General features: G+C 39.6%; 1 protein-coding gene across 3 annotated transcripts in view; it reads left to right on the forward strand.

Moving 5' to 3' along the window:
• The window catches only part of STXBP6 (syntaxin binding protein 6), a 284040-nt gene that overhangs the window by 21967 nt on the left and 240527 nt on the right, over positions 1-21546 (forward strand). Inside the window, exon 1 of one of the 3 annotated variants that reach the window (XM_081047367.1) lies at positions 17200-17505. The exons of 1 other annotated variant lie outside the window; for it this stretch is intronic. The gene's annotated coding sequence lies outside the window, so the exon portion shown is untranslated. Of the gene's footprint in view, positions 1-17199; positions 17506-17940; positions 18039-21546 lie in introns of those variants that run through there. One more of the 3 variants, XM_081047368.1, reaches the window with a different exon arrangement.

Raw genomic sequence — 21546 nt, forward strand, 5'->3', positions numbered from 1 at the left:
CTGTGACACATTTATGATAGTCCAAATTATACTGTGAATATAGTATTAACTCATTTATACAAATAGATTTTAACCTAACATATGCTTTAAATAAGAATATGTATATCCACAGTGACCACTTCTTATACATTTACATATAGCAGAACTTCCAGCTTTAGAAGTAGACACAAACAAATCTTTTCAGCTACACTTTCATATACATTCAGATTCTACAGCATTGATTTCCAAAGAAAGGTTCACATACCCCTGAAGACTATACAATAATTCATTGGAAATTGGCAAGAAAATATTAGAATATCTGCATATATATATATGAATATATATACATATATATGTATATAAATGAATAGATTAAGATTACTAATATCCTTTATACAAGAGCCCGCACTTGGTCCCCATGTTAGACGGTCACATGCATATACAATGCAAGAAATCTCCAAAAGGGAGTGTAGGGTTTCTTGATACCAAAGGATGGGTATTGGCAACTTCACCCAATCTCTGCTTCTAGCATACCTCAATAAATTGTAGTTTATATGTATTAAATGTAATTAAAGTTTGTTTTATCTTCATTAGTAGACTTGTAGGCATCAGTCTAGTTGTTAAAAACAGAATCTCTAAAGCCAAAATGGCTAGGTTCAAACCCTGCCTGACTTTGCACAAGTTTTTTGTTAACTTGTCTCTGCCTTAGTTATCTCCTCTGTAAAATGGGAATGAAATGTTGTTATGAGATTAACTGAGTTAATATTTGTAAAGTGCTAAAATAGTAAGCATTATTTAAAGTACCTGGCAAATAATAAGCACCACATAAATCTCTGTTAAATAAGTATGTGCTCATGAGATGAGGAATGCCCGTGATAATATTTTGTACTGCACATAGGTTCACTGGTTATCTCAATGCAAAACATTTCAAACTCTTGTCAAACTTAAAGACATATTGTATATTTTTCTTTTATGAATAAAACTGTGTTCCAATTTTGCTGATTTTTTCTGTGATAAGTGTCTGTCAATAGCAAGCTTTCTACAGATATTAAAACAAAACAAAACAACGAAACCTAATATGTCCCGACAAGGTAAAGGTGATGCTTTAGCAATACAAAAGTAACTGTTTCTTTTTGAATACTATGGAAACAGTCTTCTGAAAATGAGTCTTGATAAATGTTTATATCATTGTGTGATTTTGTGTGAAAATGATGTGTGTCATCCATTAACAGTTTTATTTCTTTGCACACAAAAACCATGGAAAGAAAATTTTCTAACTCATTTTTAAAAATCTAGAGTTGCGATGGAGTTTGAAATTTTTTGAAAATTTAAAATACACAAAAAGTCCCACTTATACTTCATACTCTTATTTATTTTTAAAGTAGTGTTTATCATTGTCACATTCTTTCTAAATTTTACTTTTATGTGTGTTTTATGCTCATGCTACACTAGTCTAAAAAGAACATGTATATAATTTATAAGTAAATGAATAAGGCTATGCAATGAAAATATTTTCACTGATATGGTACATGATGGAAAAACAACACCATTCTACTGTCTAGAAATGATAATTGTTGAGTGTCTGCTAGGGGACAGAAACTTATTTGCCATATATGATCTTATTTAATCCTCACAATAATCCTCACAATAACAGATGCACATTTACATCATTCCTATTTTATGGAATAGGCAACTAAGGTGAAAATAAGTTAAATAATTTTCCCAGAGCCGTAGAACGTGCAAGTGATTGAGTCAGGATTGGAAAGCAGTTCTACCTGGCTCCAGGGGCGTAATCATGATCATGCTCTGTTGCCACTTTTCTACACGCAGAGCAGAGGGTTTATGATGATAACATGCAATAAAATAACTTGAAGTGAATAATACCAGGAAACTCAGATTGGTTAACTTAAAGAAAAGATATTTAATCATTTTGGTTACATATATACAAACAGTTTTCAACTTTCAAATGGTTTGTGCTCTAAACTTGTTAGGAACGTGGAATGCATTTTCTTCCAGAAACAGGACTAAAGATAAGGGCTGAATTTCTAAACTATACAGAATCCTATTTTGTTCATAACATATCTGAATTATTAGATATTAGCAAGGAAAAATAGCAGGAAACCAAAGTTCTGCAATGTCAGCAATTAGACACACACACACACACACACACACACACACACACACTCTGAGAGAGAGAGAGAGAGAGAGAGAGAGAGAGAGAGAGAGAGAGAGAGAGAGAGAGAGAAAGAGAGAGAATATTGCTGCTTAAGGAAAAAGAAAACATGTTTTAAAGGACTGTGATCATGTATAGGATCATTTTGTGCAAAGGAATATTTCCTAGTTTTTATGTACTTCAAAATTAATGGCATCAGTTCTTCCCAACACCTTATTGGACCCCCAAGTACATAAATATAGTTTTCTTGATAGAGGTGTGCAATTATTGTTTTTATCAGAATGAAGGCTGGTTTTTGAGCAAATTGGAAAATGGGGTAATGAGCAAAGAGAAAGGGGTTGAGAGTTTGGTTTTCCTTAGGTAATTAGGAAACATTAACGGGAAACGAGAAGAATGAGGTTAGCCATGACATGAACATTTGTGAAAAAAAAAAACATTGTCTTTAGTAAAATTGTCCAATGTACAGGATGGAGAAGAGACAGGAACATGTCAAATACCTGTACAAACCTATTCTGTGTGGTTCTGCTACGTGCCCACTGTGTCTACTTATAATTCTGTTTAATGTTTTTGGATGAGGCCGTCCCTTCTTCCCTTAAGGTTTCCAGGAGCGTGCTAGGTTCACAGCAGTTTGGTTGATGGATGGTGGAGACTGGGAGGGATGGGTGTCAGGGGTCATAATGGATAGTCATCAGGTGTCTCGATGCAAGAATGGCCTCAAGGTGGCTTTGAAAGCAAGGAATGACCAACGCCCAAATTATGAGTCCAGGGTATTCAATTCAGGAAGCACTTAAAATGCAGCATTGTTCCTTTTGGCAATGAATTAAATGAACAACCTCCACTGAGAGAAATATTTAATCGTTCTTTGAAATCTCCCAGTATTCTTTAGCTCCAAAGAGGAAGAACGTTAGAACTGGAATAGTTTTCAGAGACCAGGTCATTCTTCTCATTCCTTAAGAGAAACATATTTGATTTATATTCTGTCAGCTTCCCTAGATTGCTGCACTTAGAACTATACTGGCTACCTTCTTTTCTTTCTTACAATACACTTTTAAAGTCATTGTAATTTAATTCCTTGGTCACCATCCTCTCTTATCCTAAAATAGAACATACAGTGATATTACTTAGCTCCTTCCCTCTTGAACTTTTCTCTCCCACTTAACTCTTCTCACTCTCCTCCTACTTTTTAAAATGTTCCATACGTTTCTCCCTATAACCTTATACTTACCACACTTCTCAATTTACATATCTCCTACTAATCTTTCAGCTCTATTTGTTTTCTTACTCCCTCCCATAGGATCCACACACAACTTGAGCAATCACACCATTGAATAACTCCCCATTAAATACCTTTCCAATGCCCAACAGTAATTCAACTTGCTAAATCCAGTATTCTATTTCCTCAGTGATTTTTACTTCCAAATTCTTGATAGAATCTTACTGCCATTTCAGCAGTTTGGGAGCCATCATTATTTCCATCCTGGGATTTGGGTAGCAACACAAATGCTCTCCCAATTTTTCATTTCCTCTATGGATTTCTTTTGCTCGAGTAGAATTCTGCAAGCATATTCTGATCTGCAATGTTCTTGCTCAAAAACACTTGATAGCCCTGAGCAAAACCTAGCCATGCTGTGTTGGAATCCTGACCTACAGAACTGTGAGCTAATAAATGGGTGCTGGGTTAAGCTACTACATTTGTGGCCATTTGTTACACAAAAACAGAAAAGTAATACAGTTTTTATGATATGGCAGCTAACATCCCCCAGAGTGAGCAATCCAAGAGACAGTAAGGAGGTAGCCACAATACTTTTTCATGGAAGAACAATGTATAGTCAATTTCTTAGAAGTCACTAAGTCAATATTATGGCTGGATTCATAATTAGTTCAATGACGATTTTCAGAAATGATCAATTAATGACTTATTCAAAGTCAGCCTAGAAGGAAAATTATAATGGTTTGTTTCATATTATGTCATCTACAATTTTCTCTAAAACATTTTATTAATGCCTTGAATATCAACATCAAAGGCATGCTTACCAAATTTCATGAATGGCAAGAAGATAGTAGAGTAGCCAGTATACCAGACAACAGAGTCAGGATCCTAAAGGTTCTCATAGTATATAATTATAGGTCAAATCTAACACAATGAAATTTTTAAATAAATTTAGAAGTTCAGCACTTGAGTACTGCATTGAGAAAAGCGACTTAATATTTGCACTTACAAAAAACAATTTTAGGCAGGTGTTAGTTGACTCTAAGCTTAATATATGTCAACCAGGTGATGTGCCTATCAGAACCTTGACTAGAACCTCAGGCTGTGTTAGAGGCAGATGTGATGCTACTCAGACGAAACCTAGAGAAACAAATTGAGTACTGACTATTACACTGAAATAGGAACGCAGGAATTTACAGAGAACAGATCAACTAGAAGTTCAGGAGTCTTAAAAAGCATGTCATAAGGAAACAATCAAAGGACCCAGGAATGTCTAATTTAGAAAACAGAAGATAAAAGAACATATTTACTGACTCAAATACTAAGAGTTGATAAAAAAAATCATTTATTTTGTGTGGTTTCAGAAGGCAGAACTAAAATAAATGGATAGAAATTGTGGGGAGGCAGATTTTCAATTAATACGAGAACTCGAACAGTTTCAGTCATCTAACAGCAGTCCAGGCTGTCTCAGAAGGTGGTGACTGCTGCGTTAGAGGAATTCCAAAGCAGTTGAATGGCCGCTTGTCAGATGCTGTAAAATCCATTTTGTAGGTGGAAAGTTGGAATAAATTACTTCTAAATCACCTGTAAACTCCAAATGTCTTCAATCCTATCCTGTGAGTCATTGATAGGTCCTCAACTTTCACTTCCATTGTTCCATTGTTTGGCCTACTAAACTATGCCCTTTAGGCACCTGTGGCTACTCCGGACTACTAACTACTTTTCATTTCTGGGCTCTGTACTTTTTCTCATCCTCTTCCCTGTACGTAGACTAACTGTTATCATTTTATGTCATTGGCAAAATCATACCCACCCTTGAAGATCAAGTACAAAGCTAGTACACCCTTGATGCTTTCTCTCATAATTTATCTAATTATCCCCTTCACTTCCTTAGCATTATGGTTACCTTCTAGAATAGCTTTTTTGACATTGGGTCTCATATCAGACATTTTTTATAGCTATTTTCATTCCCCAGAAAATTGAAAGGTGCTTGAAGGCAAGGACCATATATTGCTCATTTCAGCATTCCTGTTTAAGTATGACTGCCTATGACTGCTCTAATATCCTTACACATGCTTATGAAAGTGGATTTGACACAGTTACTGCATGAAATCAATAGCAATATTGAAAACATAATTTAAATACGTTTATGATTAAATGTACTTCTGAAGTAGAATATTTATGCCTCTCCTTCATTGACTCTTACCAGATATTTTTCTGCCTGATTTTTTAAATTGTGATAAAATACATGGCATTTACCATTTAAACCATTTTAAACTGTATAGATGTATTAAATACATCCACAGTGTTGTACAACCATCACCACTGGGTAGTTCCAGAACTTTTTCATCATCCCAAAAGAAAACCCATACTTATTAGGCAGTCACTCCCCATTCCTCTCCCCTGCCAGCCTCTGGCCATCACCAATATGCTTTCTGTCTCTATAACCTAGTTCTTTAGAAGCTCTGACACAAAGTCTTGTACCAAAGGGCTATTCAGTAAATATTTGTTGAAGTGAATTTGAATAAAAAGTCACTCCCAGAAAACACACATGATGCAAGACGAACAAATAGGAGAGATCGATTTTTTAAAATGTAAATGATTTTTAAAGACTATTGTCTCAGTATAACATTGTATAGAATATTAGTGATTTTTGTCAAGCAAGTACTTTGAAATATCAAGTTTTATGTAAATGCTAAAAAAAACACACCCTAATGAGCTAAAGGGAAATTAAGAAATTAGCTGTGCCAAAGTGTTTTGGAAGAAAGTCTTTTAAAGTCTTATTTTGCAAATAGAACTTCCTCATTTCCCTCAAAATACGCATGAATGAGTAAGATGACCAAAAGACATCTTAGGAGTAGGTCTTAAAGAGATCTTCAGTTTTCGGTATATTCATTGCTGCAATAGCTTATTTTGTAATATTCAAAATACTGATTGTTTTTTTTTTTTTAATTTTGTCTTCTTAAAACCATTCAATAAAGGAGGATTTGGTTTTTTATGTGTTTATTTGATTTCTGGGAGTTGGAGTCTGCATGGGTGGGTTCCCAGGCCAGTTGTCACTTCCACGTAACAACCCTACTTAAAATTCTGGCCCTCATTTGTAATCTCATCTATTAGTGGTTGCAAAGACTGAGTTTGTCACATGAAAATGTTCCTTAACCTTAATTTTCTCTTTCTCCACGGTAGTATCCTTATCTTCCTGCTGCTGGAGAATCTACTAGTCTATGCCTCAGTTTCTCCACCTAACGAATTAGTCACATAGATCTTATAACTTAGAGGAACTGTGCATTTGTTGTTCACTGCTAACAGCTCTCTGACTGAGGAGGGTTTTTCAAAGTATAATGACGTTCAAGTGACAATTTAAGTTAATTAAGTTCAGCGACATTAACTGTAAAACGCCCAATGTGTACAAAATGACTCATTTTCAACAAGCCCTATCTAATATCAGGAAATTGTAAAGGGTTATTATTTAGTTAGCTATTATTGCAAACAATCTTGAGGCCAAAATTAAGAGTATTTTTTGCTGACTATACCCAATGATACAGATAAAAGAAGGTGAAAAGTAAGAATATGAGTGAGTGACATGGAAATCTAGCCTGTCTCATGAGACATGCAGCATGGAAATGATTTTGGATGGGTTCAGGTAAGCATAGCAGAGCTGTAGAGGGTTACGGAAGACAATCTGCATAAATTTGAATTCTTGCCCAGAAGAATTTGTGTTTGAGGTGAGAACACTATCTAACAGTATAATTAAAGCCTAAGGTAGAAAGTTACAGGAAGTAAATGGAGTCCTGCCAGTTTTGCTGAGACCAGTCTTTTTGGAGGCTCCTTCCTCTTTCATTTTTTTCTATTCGTGAGTACCACAGGGTGGTGACACTCTGAGTCATTATAAAGAAAATGAACAGTCAATGTATTTAAGTGGAGGGTGGGCATTTGCTCCCATCCATCCCCTCCCATCCCCCCTCCCTTCCAAACTAGGAAGATAATACTTCCTGTCCAAACCATCTCACTTTCTTTCTTTAGTTCCTGAATATAATATCAGAATGTGTGGGGAAGAAAACAAAACATTTTGTTCAGATACTTTCAGTTGTCTTTGTCTGATGCATGTCTACCAAATTAAGATCAGATTTACCTAAATAAGGTAGGGATTTTTATTTTTCATTTTTTTTAAGGAAAGGGACACTTTTTGGCAAGATTCTATAAATGAACTTAAAGGAAGAAATACATCATTTGTGATAGATCATCCAAAAACTCTTGCATGAAGTAAACCGTACATTCTATAGGGTATCTACTATAAGGCAGGGACTGTGTGTTTAGCAGTTCTGCTGTTTGGCTAGAGAGCTGGTCAGGTTTAAAACTTTCGAAGATTTAATCCTACACTGGAGATAAGAGAGGTGTCTGTTTAATATATAAGAGGACAATAGAGAGATGTAAACATAATGATTAACAAAGAGTTTGGTGATCAAGATGAAATAAATACATCAAAGGTATTATCCTATTGAAATTAAGTTATCAAAAATAATCAGATGTTAATTAAGTTTTCATTATTAAATAAAGCTTAAACGTTATTACAAATAATATACTTCTAAAACCACCACCCTAATAAAACAACTATTTTTTATCCATAGGAACACATCATTTTGCTTGACCTCTCAGTAGTATTCCCCACAGCTGACCACACCTTCCTTCTTGAAATACTATTTTCCTCGTTCCAGGGCTACTCAACATCTCTCCAGTCTGGAAGTCACCTTTGATAGCTCCTGTTCTTACTGCTGCAGTTTCTTGGGGCTGAAAATGACTTTTATTCCCTAGTCATTCTATACTCATCCTATACAATAGTATCAAATACCATCTAATGGCTCCCAAATATCTAATTTCCAACCAGATCTATTTTCTGAGTTCCAAACCTATATGCTAACTATCTATTGACTGTTTCACTTGTTATTCTGACAAGATCCCAACTTCATTTTTAAGTTTTCCTTCCCAAATTTACAACCATATCAAATATGTCAATATATCACCATCTTCCCAGTGGCTTAAGGTAGCCTTATGGAGCTAGTTAATGTTTCCATCCCTACTCTCGATCACTTATAAATTGTATTTTTCTTACCTTCAGAATGTAGCTCAATCTGTCCTCTTTTTCTTTGAAATCTCTCAACCACTTGGACAAATACAATGGTCTCCAGACTGATTTTCCTTCTTCTATTCTTGATTTATATCAACCCATTTTCAAGGTAGCACAACATGGTCTTAAAATGTAAATAGGTCCCCATCACTCCTCAGTTCAGGAAGCTTCAATGGCTCCCCAAAGGATTAGAAAGATAAACCCTAAAGGCATTGCATGATCTGGTTCCTCGGCAGCGTACTGCGTTCTCCTCTCACTCATCACATACCAGTCACTCCATTCCTTTCTCCACTTCTGTAATGGCATCAAACTCTTTCCCACCGTTGGGTTTCTCTTCCTCTGTTTCTGCTATGTCCACCTGGAATGCTGCCCCCCAGTTTTCCCTTGGCTGACAGGATTCTCCTGTCACTTTCTCGGAGATCTTTCCTTGATTAACACCCTGTTCCCTAAACCAGCTTAGGTTCCCCTAATATACAGTAACACCTTCACTTCGTAGCATGAGTCATAGTTTGTAACTATATATCTACTGGTCCAATGTCTTTTTCCCACCTCAGACTGGGAGATCCCTATATCAGAAATCGTATTTGACATTTTCACTGCTGTATCCCCAGTGTCTAGTGCAGTGTTGGCCCAGAGTAAGTTGTTAACGGGTATATGATGAGTTTCAGTAACACTTTGACACAACTTTATGTAGCATTTTTAAATTAAGCCAGTTTCAAAAATAGTATTTAGTTATCCCATTTATTATTTACGGAAAGTACACAGCATTCCATCGAACAAGTATGACAAAATATATTTAATTATTTCCCATTTCCTGAGAAGTGCTACCCATTTTGCTATTATAACTAATGCTGCTATAATAAAGCTGTTTCCTTGACAGAAATGCACAGAGGTGGAAATCACAGACTATCCAGCTTCTGCATAACCTTTAAAATACTTATCAAAGAAAACTGCCTACTCTATGTGAACTCCAGTCCTACAACTAAGTCTCTTCCCCATGTGGGTCATATACTCATTTTATGAGTCATAACAGACACTAGTAAAGTCTAATTTCTTATAAGTCCTGGGAACATTTCCCATTATATTTTATGTGTGTCAAAGTATAATGACACCAGGACGTCTATTGGGAAAATATGTCTACTGTGAATATGACATCATAAATCTGATCTAGAGTCAAGGTTTTTAATTGACTCTGCTATCAATTACGAGTAACAAAATGACTTGTTCTTTTAAGTTGTCACTTTCAGCCAGAAACTCATTGCCTTTACTCAAGGATGAATTACAAAAACTTGAATTACGAACACTAAATATTTTTCAGTAAGACTTCTTTATAAAGAAAACATGCTAGAATCCAAAAACGATTCTCAAAAATAACCTTTTTAAAAAAAATGTATATATTAATGTTTAAGTGGGAATAGACAGAGGCCAAGAAGTGGGTGAAGAGGTAGTTCTTCCAGAGTCTACAGTGTACTTAAGCCAGGGGTTAAGGCCTTAGCAAATAGAATTGTGATTCTGTGCTAGAAAGATACCTGTTTTGGGCCTGGTCTGGATGGTGAGTGATGTGATGGGTGGATTTGAATCTGCTCTGTTACAGTTAGCTTCCAGAAAACTGGGACAGTCCCAGACCGGGTATATTGGTGTTCTTTGGGGAAGGACATTACGTGGTTCCTGGGTTCCTGTTTCAAATGGGCTCAAGTCCACCCCTGGAGCTGAACTCAATTTTTCAGATATTTACTTCACTAACAGAGCTTTTTCTTCCCTTTCTCCCTTCCTTTTTTTCTTTCAATAAATAAATAAGCTTTTTCCCCCCAGAGTCCCTATGCTAGACATTATAGAGGACATAAAGAATGTGCCAGCAAGTCTCAAGCCTTGAGCCGGCTGGATTAGACCCATGCAAACACCCTTGGGCAGTATAAACAGGCCATGGTAGGAGCCAAAGGAAAGAAAGATACAGGTAAACGAATGAGAGATGCCTCTGGCTGACATATTAGTACAGATTTCTACAGAGGAAGCATTTCAGACAGCTTGAAGAAAAACAGAGTGAGATTTAGATATACATAGATGGGGCCTGGAGATTGGAGTAAGAAAGGACATCAAGGGCAAAGGAAATAGATTTCACCTTTAAAGTGCTTTTTGTTTTCTCCCTGTCTTTCTTGGCTGGGTGTCCTAGAGCAGTGATTCTTCAACTTGAATGTACAAACGAATTACCTGGCAGTCTTGTAAAAATGCAGATTTTGATTCCTCAGATCTGGGGCAGGCAGGAATCTGCATTTCTAACAAGCTCCCAGGTACTGAGAACGACTCTTTGAGCAGGGAAGTCCTCAGCTGCATTGCTAATTTGAGACAGCAGCAGTGGGAAATGATCCGGCTGGGCAGGTCTGTCTGGCCTGAAGAGCTGGGGATAGCACAACAGGAGCTTCTTTCACTGTTAGTCTTTTGGGAAGGTTCTGGAGACCTCTCCACCTCAGACTGAACAGATTGCATCATTCTATCCTCTACACTAGCAGCACAGAAAGTCGGGGAGAGATAGCCACTCTCTGTAGTCATTGACTTGCTTGTGTCCTAGCAGAATAAGGATTCTTTGTTAGCTCAAAGCCTAGCAGATTTTCTGGGTCTTGGTGGAGACAGGCATTTTAAACCAAAAATAGGTTTTTCAAAAATATTGCTGAAATAAAGGAAGGAGTAATTAGGGTGGTTCGATCTACCAAACTGTGAACTTAATACAACAAAGCAGGTCTGAGTTAAGGTGGAGGCCTGCAGCAGAGACTGATCGAAACAGTCTTAGTATCTTTTTATTTTTCTGCTGGATACTATTCTTTAAGACTTTTAATTCAGGCAAGTCAAGAGATAAGAGAAGAAGAGCCATACTTGGCTATTTGTGATCAAAATTCAGAATTAGTCACTGTGTAAAATTTATTTATCTGTATTATATCTTAGTAAATCTTAATTGAATCCTAACTTAGTAAACACATATGTGGAGATCTCTAAACTATTAATCTACCCCCTTAGGCCTTTTTTTTTTTTGGAAATATAGTAATATTTGGACAAGAGAAAGTAGAATTTTTTTAAAAGCACTTTCTATGTATGCAAAATTGTTTTTGCAAAAACAGGAATGCTGTATTGCATCTGCAGAGACAAAATATGATTGCTTGTACCAGAAGCAGTGCTTCTAAGAAACAGTTCGATTGGAAATGTAAAACACACTCTTGCTTTCCTTCTCCCATTTTTTTTTTTTAACTTACCCAGATGGGTGGTCATGGGTTGAAAGTAGCAATATTTATTCAGCATTTGTGTAGGCCACCTACAGTGCTAGGTATATTACATACGTGTTCACTCCAATTAAAACCATACATAGGTAATAATATACATTTTTTAGGTACAAGTCATCTGGTATTCAGAGAAGTTGTAGACTTTATACGAGGTTCTATAGAAAGAAAGAGTTAAAATAGAGGTTTAAAACCAAATCTATTTAAAATAAAAACCCATGTCCTTTCTACCATAGCATGCTGCTGCTTTTTCTTTTTTGTTTTCCTCATTTTAAGAAATCTTATTTTTATTGCTTCAGCTTCTGCATATGACCATGAAAGCTGTATTTCTGGGTTCTTCCTCATCCAAGAAATATTCCCTAATTTCAATGTCCCATAGGAAAGCTCTTCTTGGATGTCCCACTTTATAAGAGGTCAGTGTTTCCATATATCTGAATTTTCAGCCCTTCCTTTCAGTAACACCACAGTTTTAATGGTTACAAACCCATGGGATATTTTATTTTCCATTTTTAAAATTTTTCCTAAACTCTCTCTTCCCCAGGCCCATCATCCCAGAAAAAACTATCTGATATTGACCCAATTTGAAGAAACACTAGTATAATTGATTCCAAAGTCTCTGTTATGAAATAAAACTATTAATCTCAGACTGGTGAGGTTTTTCGCCAGGCCCTCCAAGAGCACAGATAATTAAGACATATAAGATAATTAAGACATTTTTTAATATTAATGAAAACCAGATCATTTTATGATTTTTGCTGAGGACAATTTGCTTTTTTATGGCAGCTGTTCTTATACAGTATTGAGTTACATCAAAAGTCTATGGGGTTAGTAACTAGGTAAACAAAGATCTTCAAGGTCCCTCCCAAGCTTTCACACACTCTCCCACCTCAGTACCTTTGCACATGCTGCTTTCTCTGTTTAAATGCTCTTTCTTTGCCTCTTTTTTTGCCTACTTAACTACTTCAGATTTAATCCGCAGGCCTCAACTTACTCATCACATTTTCAAGAAAGTCTTCCTTTCCTTTGCCCACTATTTCTACTACATACTTTTAATAACATGTACCTTTTGATTTGTAAAACCTACAACAGATGCAATTCTACACTATGTGTGCATTCTAAATATCAGATTCTTTATCTCTTTAGAGATACAATAATGAACTATTGGTCTCCTGTCCCTGGTGATTCATGTGAATAGTGACAGGTTGGAATTGTCCTTTGTGTATGGGCTCCTGCTTCTGGGCTAGGCATTGGGTGACAGAAATTGAAGACCCTTAAGATTTGTTCCCAGCACTCAAAGAACTAATAATCTTCTAGGAAAGACGTGGCTAAGACATATTAAACTGTTACAGAGCAACCAAGTCCAGGATACAACCAGGTCCTTTTGTGAGACTAAGACTTCTTTGGTTTCATTTTTTTCCAAGGAATATTTTCTTGTCTTAGTGTATGTCTGATGTATATGCTTGTACATGAAAGCAGAAGCAGCTTAGAGTGTAGTGTAATATCATTAGAGAAGCAGAAAGAAGCTTTGACAAAACGAAAGACCAATAAAGATGAAAGGGAAGAACTAAGAACCGCAGTTTGCCATGTCTCTCACAAATGTTCCACATTATAGTGAATGGTAGGGGATCATAATTCACCAAGTTTCATGTCAGTAGTTAACATTTACCCTGGCTCTTAAAAGCATAGGAGAGAAAGAAACTATACAGTTAGTAAATTAGGGGCAGAATGTTAGACCACAGCAACTCAGTCCAAAGAGAAGATGGGCTCCAGTTATAAAGGAGCTAGAATCCTTAGTAAGTAAAAGCACTAATCGGACGGGAAACAGAATAGGGTCCCAAGCATAAACTCCATATGCTCGTTGAATTCTGCAGGTCTCCCATACACCACCATGTCAATGTTACTGGAAGTGATAGGTTTCCTTCCCAATTTACAAAGTATACATATGTGGAACAGCTACAGACCTATCCCTAGTCTAGGGATCCTCACTGCTATTGTCAGGGGAGCCATTTTAAAAAGCAAAACAAAACATACAACTTTAAAAGAATCCATATTTTTGAAGAAGAAGGATGGGAAGAAATTATAAAATAAGAGGGAACTGAACTAAAAGTTCCTCTTCCTCAGTATATTGTTTCTACCCCTCACTACCAGAATTCTTTCTCATGTCACTTTTCATCCAAAATTTTATTATGCAAATGTACATTTGAGACAACAAAATACTGTTTAAATTGCATGTGTCTTTGGAAATGTTGATAGTTTTCCACATATGAGTGTGAATTAGTTTAATCAAGTTATTTTTCTTGACTCTAACTTGCAGTATACTAAAGGAACGCTGATTTTTAAAAATAGACAGCAACAGCCATGTGGAGTGAGATAGGGAACTAAGGCTAGAATGAGTACAGTAGGTACATTGAAAAGGGTTTCAAGAGAATACTGGGGAAGGTGCAAAAGAAGCAAAAAGGACCTATAGGTTATTTCAACCTATTTTAAGACCAATTAAGACTGGTGTTGCACCCAGCAAGAGAGGAAGAGAAATGTCCTCTTTTCTGTACAGAATGGGACCAATTGATATCCCAGGCCCAGATATCAATCTGGTACCATTACAAACCACAGACATTAAATTAAACCACAGACACCTCACAGGTGTCTCTGAGTTGGCTTTTGTGGAGAAATGAATGGTATTCTAAACAATTTAAAGGAAAGTCTTTTGCAGCTCTAAAAACAATGACTGAACCATATGAAATTGCCAATTTTAAAGTGACCATGACTGACAGAAATAGCAGTTTTAGATTGATTCAGATATAGATCAATCTAAAAGTTGATAAATTGAGGGTACCTGAATTTCTTACCTGAAATCACATCGTCAGAATGAAGAATTTGAAAAGCTATTAACTACACTGTACATGATTTAAAAATTGTTTTAAATAGACTTTACTAGTCTTGAAGACATCCTGTGATTGATGATGCTATGCCATACATAAGAGATACTGTTAAAAATAGTCATGTTGTAATGTACAGTTCCTTAGATCAAGCTCTCTTTGTTCATGTCGATTCATTCCATCTGTTATTTAGACAGCACTCCCTCCGATAGCCCTAGGCAACCAAGGATATCTAAACCTGTGGGGGTTTTAGATTGAGGCTGGCGGTGGGCATTATGGTTTTCCAGAGAACTCGAGGCAAACTCAGTTTTTTCTTGCCCCACTTACTGCTCAGGAGGGTTTTGCCACATGATCTGGTATCCTTACAACCATGAGTTTCCTTGTGCCACAAGAGAGTACTGCTTTCACGTCTTCCTTTTCTATTCCAGAATATAATAGCAATTTAGAAGTTTGTAACTTGGCATCGAGATGAACTGTAAGGTATTTTTCAGTTCTATGGTTTCATGATTAGACTTTAAGGGGGGGGGGACCCAACTATGCTGCTTTCATGTGCATACTGTTAACTGTATGCAAGAAACTGGCAAGAACAGTCGTTTTTTGGGAGCATTTTTACACTGGGCTTCTTTTTAATATCATGTATTATTTACTGCTATTAATCAAAATAATCTGAAAACAAATACCATTTAAAATTTAAGTAGACAAAACGTTTTACTTGTTAAAGCAGAGCCCTCCCTTTTTAAATGCTTACATCCTGTTCTTGCTCTTTTTTACAGCCTTATCCTTATTGAGATTTTTAAAAATAATAATTCTTAGGAACTTTGGGAGGTGGAACAGAGATATGAAAGGTTCTGATGATGGAAATTGCTATTGATTCTGCAAATATTTGTAACTACCTTTTATGTGCTGGGTCCTGGGCTAGGTACTTCTTCCTTTCCATAACATCTGGAAAGCTTCTTGTGTAAACACCCGAGCATTTTTTTTCTTTGAGAGTTCTACATGCTTAAAATGCTTCCCATAGATAAGTGGTGGTCTGTTCTCCATGAATTCAGCAATGAGCTCACCTGCAGGCAGAATCATCCAGAGTACCGAGGTAAGTCCCAGGTGTCTGTTGAGGCAGAAACTACATTGATAACCTGCATGTGAGATAGAGGGTAGTTGTGGGGGGCGGGGAGAGGAATCATCTTGACCTATATCTTGACGATGAAAAATGGAAGGTAGCAGAAGGGAGGGTATCTGGCAATAGAAACTAGTACAGGGACATTTTAACTCACAAAAATGTATTACCCAAAAGCTGATTCCAAAGATTTGTAAACAGAATCCTGAACACACAAAAAATGGTGTACCACTATCTAACACCCTGCAGACCACAGGCTAGTGTGAGGTGGTCCACAAAATTTAAGGGAACATCAAAGAATTCAGTAATCCAGATTTTAACAAAATATTTTTTTAACTAATGTAAGAATGTATAATGAAAAAAATATCAAAATTGAACATCAAAGAATTCAGTAATCAACATTTTAACAAAATATTTTTTAATTAATGTAAGAATGTATAATGAAAAATATCAAAATTGAAAATAAAGACAGGCTTAATATTACTGTTTTTTTCTTCAGACGCCCAAAGGCATTGGGCAGGACACTGTCACTGATCCTGCAGAAATTTCCCACTCACGTACATTTATTAATGATGTTTAAGGTTAGTTCTCACAACTCCTTTCTCACAGTCCCAGCATTTATCTGTAGCTCTCTTCTGTCGGAGAACCCACTTCCTTAGTACCTGGTAGTACTTTGATGAAGATCTGAATCACTGTGCTGGATCCTTTCCAGAACCTTCCCAAACCACAGTGGGCACTTAGCTCCTCTTTGCTAGAAGAACACGGAAATCATAGACTTCAAATTGGCTGTCTTAGGGGTTGAGCAGGGAAGGAACCTTGATACGTTTTGTTTGGTCTGGAGTGTTTTGGATTTTTTTTTTAATTGAATTTGTTACCAAGATTTTAAAAATCAGAATATTTTACATGAACATAATCTAAATCCTTCATTTCTTGGAAAATCAGAAAACCTAACACAAGTAGGCCCAAATTCTTCCGTGATAGCAATGGGCATTTAGAGCAGAGTGGCTCTGCCCTTACAGCTCTCTGGTTAGACGCCTCCCACAGGGTTTACTCCTTTCCACTGCCTGCTCCACGAGTTCTCAGAGTTTGCAACCCTAGGCAAGAAGTACGATACGAGTGCAATGGCTAACACTCATCTGCTGGCTCCATTTATTCTCTCCTGGAGAATAAATATTTCCTCGTCCTTTCGACTACAGTCTCGCAGACAGGTTCAATGAAGCAGGTCACCTTTCTAACCGACAAACTTCCCACAACCCGGGAAACTTGCCCTGCCCTCCACACACTCTCTCCCTGGCCCTTTGCTCCGGGGTCTCCCCCACGGCCCAGTGCCTTCCCTCCGTCCCCCAGACCGCGCGCTCTGCAGCCCGGGGTGGGTCACCGGCCCCCCGCCTCAGCTCTCTGCCCCGGGCCGGGGCGCTCAGGCTCGCCCACGGCGGCACTGGGCATGCTCAGAGGCGGTCGCGGGGGCAGGATTGCTTCGCCGGCGCTGGCACTCGGCTGCGGGCGGGCGGGCGCGCGGCTGCAGCTGGAGCTCCGGCTCCCGGAGTTAGAGTTGCCGGGAGTTTCGCACCCACCCCTCGTTCTTCGCGCGCGGCAGGCGAAGCCGGCGCGGGAGCTGCGAGCGGCAGCCAGCCAGCACCCCGGCCGGCCAAACCTTGTCCGGAGCCCGGAGCCCCGCGCGGGGCAGTCCCCAGGGAGGAGTCTCGCCGGCTGGGACGCGTTCCGCGCAGTGGCACTGCCCGGGCACGAGCCGGGCTGCACGGTAGGGCCGGGGCGTGGGGAGCTGGCAGGGGAGGCAGAGGCCGGGCCAGGCCAGGGGAGATGCGGTTTGCAGCAGCCGCAGCGATTGGGACTCCTGGCGCTCGGTCCGACGCCCGAGGCCGGGACACGGACCCTGCTGCGGGGTCGGAGGAGTAGGCTGGCGCCCAGACTGATGCTTCCAAGTTGGCGGGCGGCGGGAGAGGGGGCTATACGCCCAGGCGCAGCTGCCTAGAGCGCGCCGAAAGGGACTTGGGTCTCTGCTTCTCCCCAAACCCGGGACCCGGCGTGCGGGCGGGGCTGGGCAAGCCGCGGAGCAGAGCAGTTTGCTCCGACAAAGTTGGGGATGGAGCCCTTATTTCCTCGCTGTCCCCGCGATACACTGGTCTCTAGTGTGCAGCCCGAGACCCCCAGTGTGCAGGACCAGCGTGGGTCGCTGCGCCCCTGGGCTAAGCTCCTCCACCCCCGCCTGAAATCCACGAATCGCCCACAGCATCCCCGGCGTCTTCTAGGAAAATCTTCTCTGTCAAAACTGAGGTAGGCTCTCCAGGCGGGCACCGCTCCCTGCCTCCATGACGCTCAGCTGGGCGATGCCTCCTGCTCAATCTCAGACGTGGCCAAGGGCGCTGGGTTCCCAGTTAGCGCTGGTGGCGCGCGCGGGAATCGAGCCTTACACACACCGTGGGGCAATGTGGCTGGGGTAGGTGGACAGCCGGATTTTTCCTCCAGCCTTTCCTCCGGTTTAGTGCTCCCCACCGATCCCACCCGGTTCATCTTCGCAGAGACAGGACCTGGGGGGAGGGCCAGGTGGAGAGTTTGGGTGGACATACTGTTCCTGAGAAGACGGAGCCTGGGTTTTGTTTCTGCCTTGGGCTTCGGCTTCAGGACTTCATAACAAACCCTCTCCCCATCAGGGACTGAGTGGAAAGAGATAGGGCCGGTGGGTCCACCGGAAGGTCCACCTCATACCACCGGCCTCATAAGATCGCATTTCAGGCAACCCCAGGACCCTGGAACTGGCATTATGTGGATTGAGAGGGTGTGGAGGATGCTGACGGTTTCTCTTGGCTCCACTTTTTTCACTTCTTGTTTTGAGTTTTGGGGTTTTGCCTGCACACGAGTCAGAGCCGCGCTGTCATAACCCTGGGGGTGGAGGAGCTTCAGCCAGCCAGTGAGCCGCTGTTTGCCTCGCCTCTGAGGCTGCTAGTGGGAATTGGTCCAGGAATGATTATGCAGCCTAGAAATATGCCGCTCTTTTTTTTTCTTTTTTGGCTGAACACCTTGGCTGTTGGGTTTATGTGTTAAGTTCTTAAAGGAGCACCCACACACTGTTCAAGTGCCATGATTTAGGGGCTCACCATTTGTGCTGTATGTTTTTCTGTGTGTTTTTTCCTACGGGTAATCTCCTTTGGGGCACATTTTCAGATGTGGGAATCACTTGGTGTGGTTTCAGAGGTTCCAGGGCCAGATAGACCGGAGGTCAAGTTGCAGCTTTACAGGGGATGACTGTGCTGGTAGATAAATTGTTAACCAATCTAAATCTCAGTTTCTCTTCTGTCAAATGGGGATAATACTGACCTTATCTTGTTTATTGCATGGTTGTTGTGAGACTTGGGTGAGATAATGAAAACTAAAAGTACTAAGAAAACTTTAAAGCACCATTCATGTCTTGTGTCTGTGCCCTTTATTCAGTTTTCTTTTTTAAATTAACCAATTCTTTTCGTTACCACAAGACACCTAAGCCTTCTTTCCTCTACCCACTCCTCACCAAGAGGTTTAGTTGCTAGGGTCTTTGGAGTAGCTATTTATCTTCGCTTTTTCTCTTCCTTTGAATCCATTTCTCTTTTGACGTCCCAGTACTCATGTTTATCTGAGGGAAGCAGCACACTGTAAATTAGGAGATAGAGCGGGGTTGCCTTATCAGTGTTCAGAGTCTGGGCTCCTGTTTGAGATCCAAGGTTGATGAACAAGTCAGCAGACCCTGGACTGGAGCCCTGGCTTAGCCTCTAACAATGACCTTGAACTAAGGACTCAACCCCTCATTGGGGAAATCAGTCTGTGAGGTTAAGAGTCAATGCTAATCAGAGTCAAGAACAGGCAAGATTGTCTCTCCCTCACTCAGTAAGGGTTTCATCAGGCTCCGATGCCCCTGTCGCTGCTCCCCGCCCCTCCATCCGTGCATGTTCCCTAATCTTGGAGCAGTGGTTCTCAAATGTGAGCATTAGAGTCACCTGAATTATACCTATAAAATCACTGACTTATGAGGTGAGAGAAAGAGAAGTGAGGTTTGTTGTGAAATGCCATTGTTTTAATATCTCATATATAGAAACAGGGTGTTTTAGGAACTTGCCAAAAGCATTGTATATTTCCAATACCTGTGCCACTTACCATTGTCCAGGTTTAATAATTCTGATTGCTCTTACAATGAATTAATTTTACACGAAAAAGATAGGATTCCCCTTCTTTTTGTACTGTAAGGTATGGAGTCTTTGGTTTCTAGGTCACTCTTGGGTAGACTGAGATGGGTGATCCTGATGTTGATAAATCCAGCACCTACCCTATTTCCTTCTTTTGGGGGATCTCAGACATTTGTGGAGAGGGGGTTACATCAAGTTCTGGCAACTTGAACCTTCTGATCAGACAATAGGTTGACTCACTTATAAGCAAGTTTAAAAACAATTTGCAGTGTGCTGCCTTCTCTGAATGGACAACTTCCTCAGGCCTCAGGAGGAGGGAAGTACACCCAGTTACAGATGTCCCATGGTGGTGCGATCTGGTGAAGGCCTTACATTCCTTCTAGAGGATGGTGGTGGTGGCAGTGACAGAGAGCCTCTCTTATTCTCTGAGGGGGAGGAAGGCTGACTTTTAGGGGCAAGTGTGCAGTATCAGTGCTGCTCCATATTTAGTTTATAATCAAGCACTAGTTTTGCACACCCCAATCTTAAGTTGTTTTCCTTGTCCCCTAAACCATGGTGCCAGCTGAGAGTTCATCATGACTTATGATGGCCTAGATTTTGGCCTTGAATTTTAGCTCCTTTGTGTCAAAGAGGCTTCAGGAGCCTGTTGGAGTCAGGAGGGTTCCTGAGATGACATCCTAAGGCAAGAATAAGTTTTATGTACTAGCACCCAAATGGACTAAGTGTGAGAGGAGCCGACACTTTAACTAGTCTTGTGTTGCTGTGCCAAATGGAGTCCCAGCTGGCCATCACGCTTTATCTCAGCTTTCCATTTGTGCTTTGTTTTAGTTTTACAATGATTAGCACGAGAGACACCTATCAGTAAATCAGAAACCTATTCAAAAACTCAAGTGTACCACTTAGTGCTTCAGTACATAAAAGTGCAAAGCCCATGTCTGTCTTCCTGACTGTAATCAGCACTTCGGGTTGTAAGTCTTAAGATTCACTAGCTAATTTAAATGGTTTCTCCTACTTAGCATGAGTAGGGATCATTTCTATTTTAAAATTCTTTCCCATAACTTGATGTTTATATTTTGGGTGTTTCCCGTACTTTTTGCTGCTAGGATATTTTCCAGCATGGGGGAGCTTCTTTCCTTATCACTGTTGTTCGCTTTTCTCAGTATATGACCACTTGATATCTTTGCTCCCTTGAATAAGTCTGTTGTGAGACAGTCATTCTGTTACTTTATTTCTCTTTGGTCATCAGGGCTATTGTCACTAGGTCATAGTCATGGCCCATTCCTGGAACCGTGCTCTTCTCAACCTTCCTAAAGTGTGCTTTTTAGCTAACACTTGGGTTGTACTACTCAATTCTAATATACTTTTTTTCACATTTCATCTTTTTCCAATTTCAGAAATCCAAATAGATCTTAAAATTATGAACACATTTAATGTATGGTTTCTTTTTCCTTTTCCTGTAAACTGGCATGTTAATAGGGTGACTTCCAATTGATGGCATTCTAAAACAAAGCAAATTTTGTTGTTTACCCCAGTAGTAGGTATAGTTTCTACTCAGTGCTGTCCCGCTGATAGAAGTGAGCAGCAATTGAATTAGCTCAGCAGTTCCCAGAGTGTGTCGGAAGAATGAT

The sequence above is a fragment of the Rhinolophus hipposideros genome (genome assembly GCF_964194185.1).
Source record: "Rhinolophus hipposideros genome assembly, chromosome: 5".
In the NCBI taxonomy this organism is placed as follows: Eukaryota; Metazoa; Chordata; class Mammalia; order Chiroptera; family Rhinolophidae; genus Rhinolophus; species Rhinolophus hipposideros.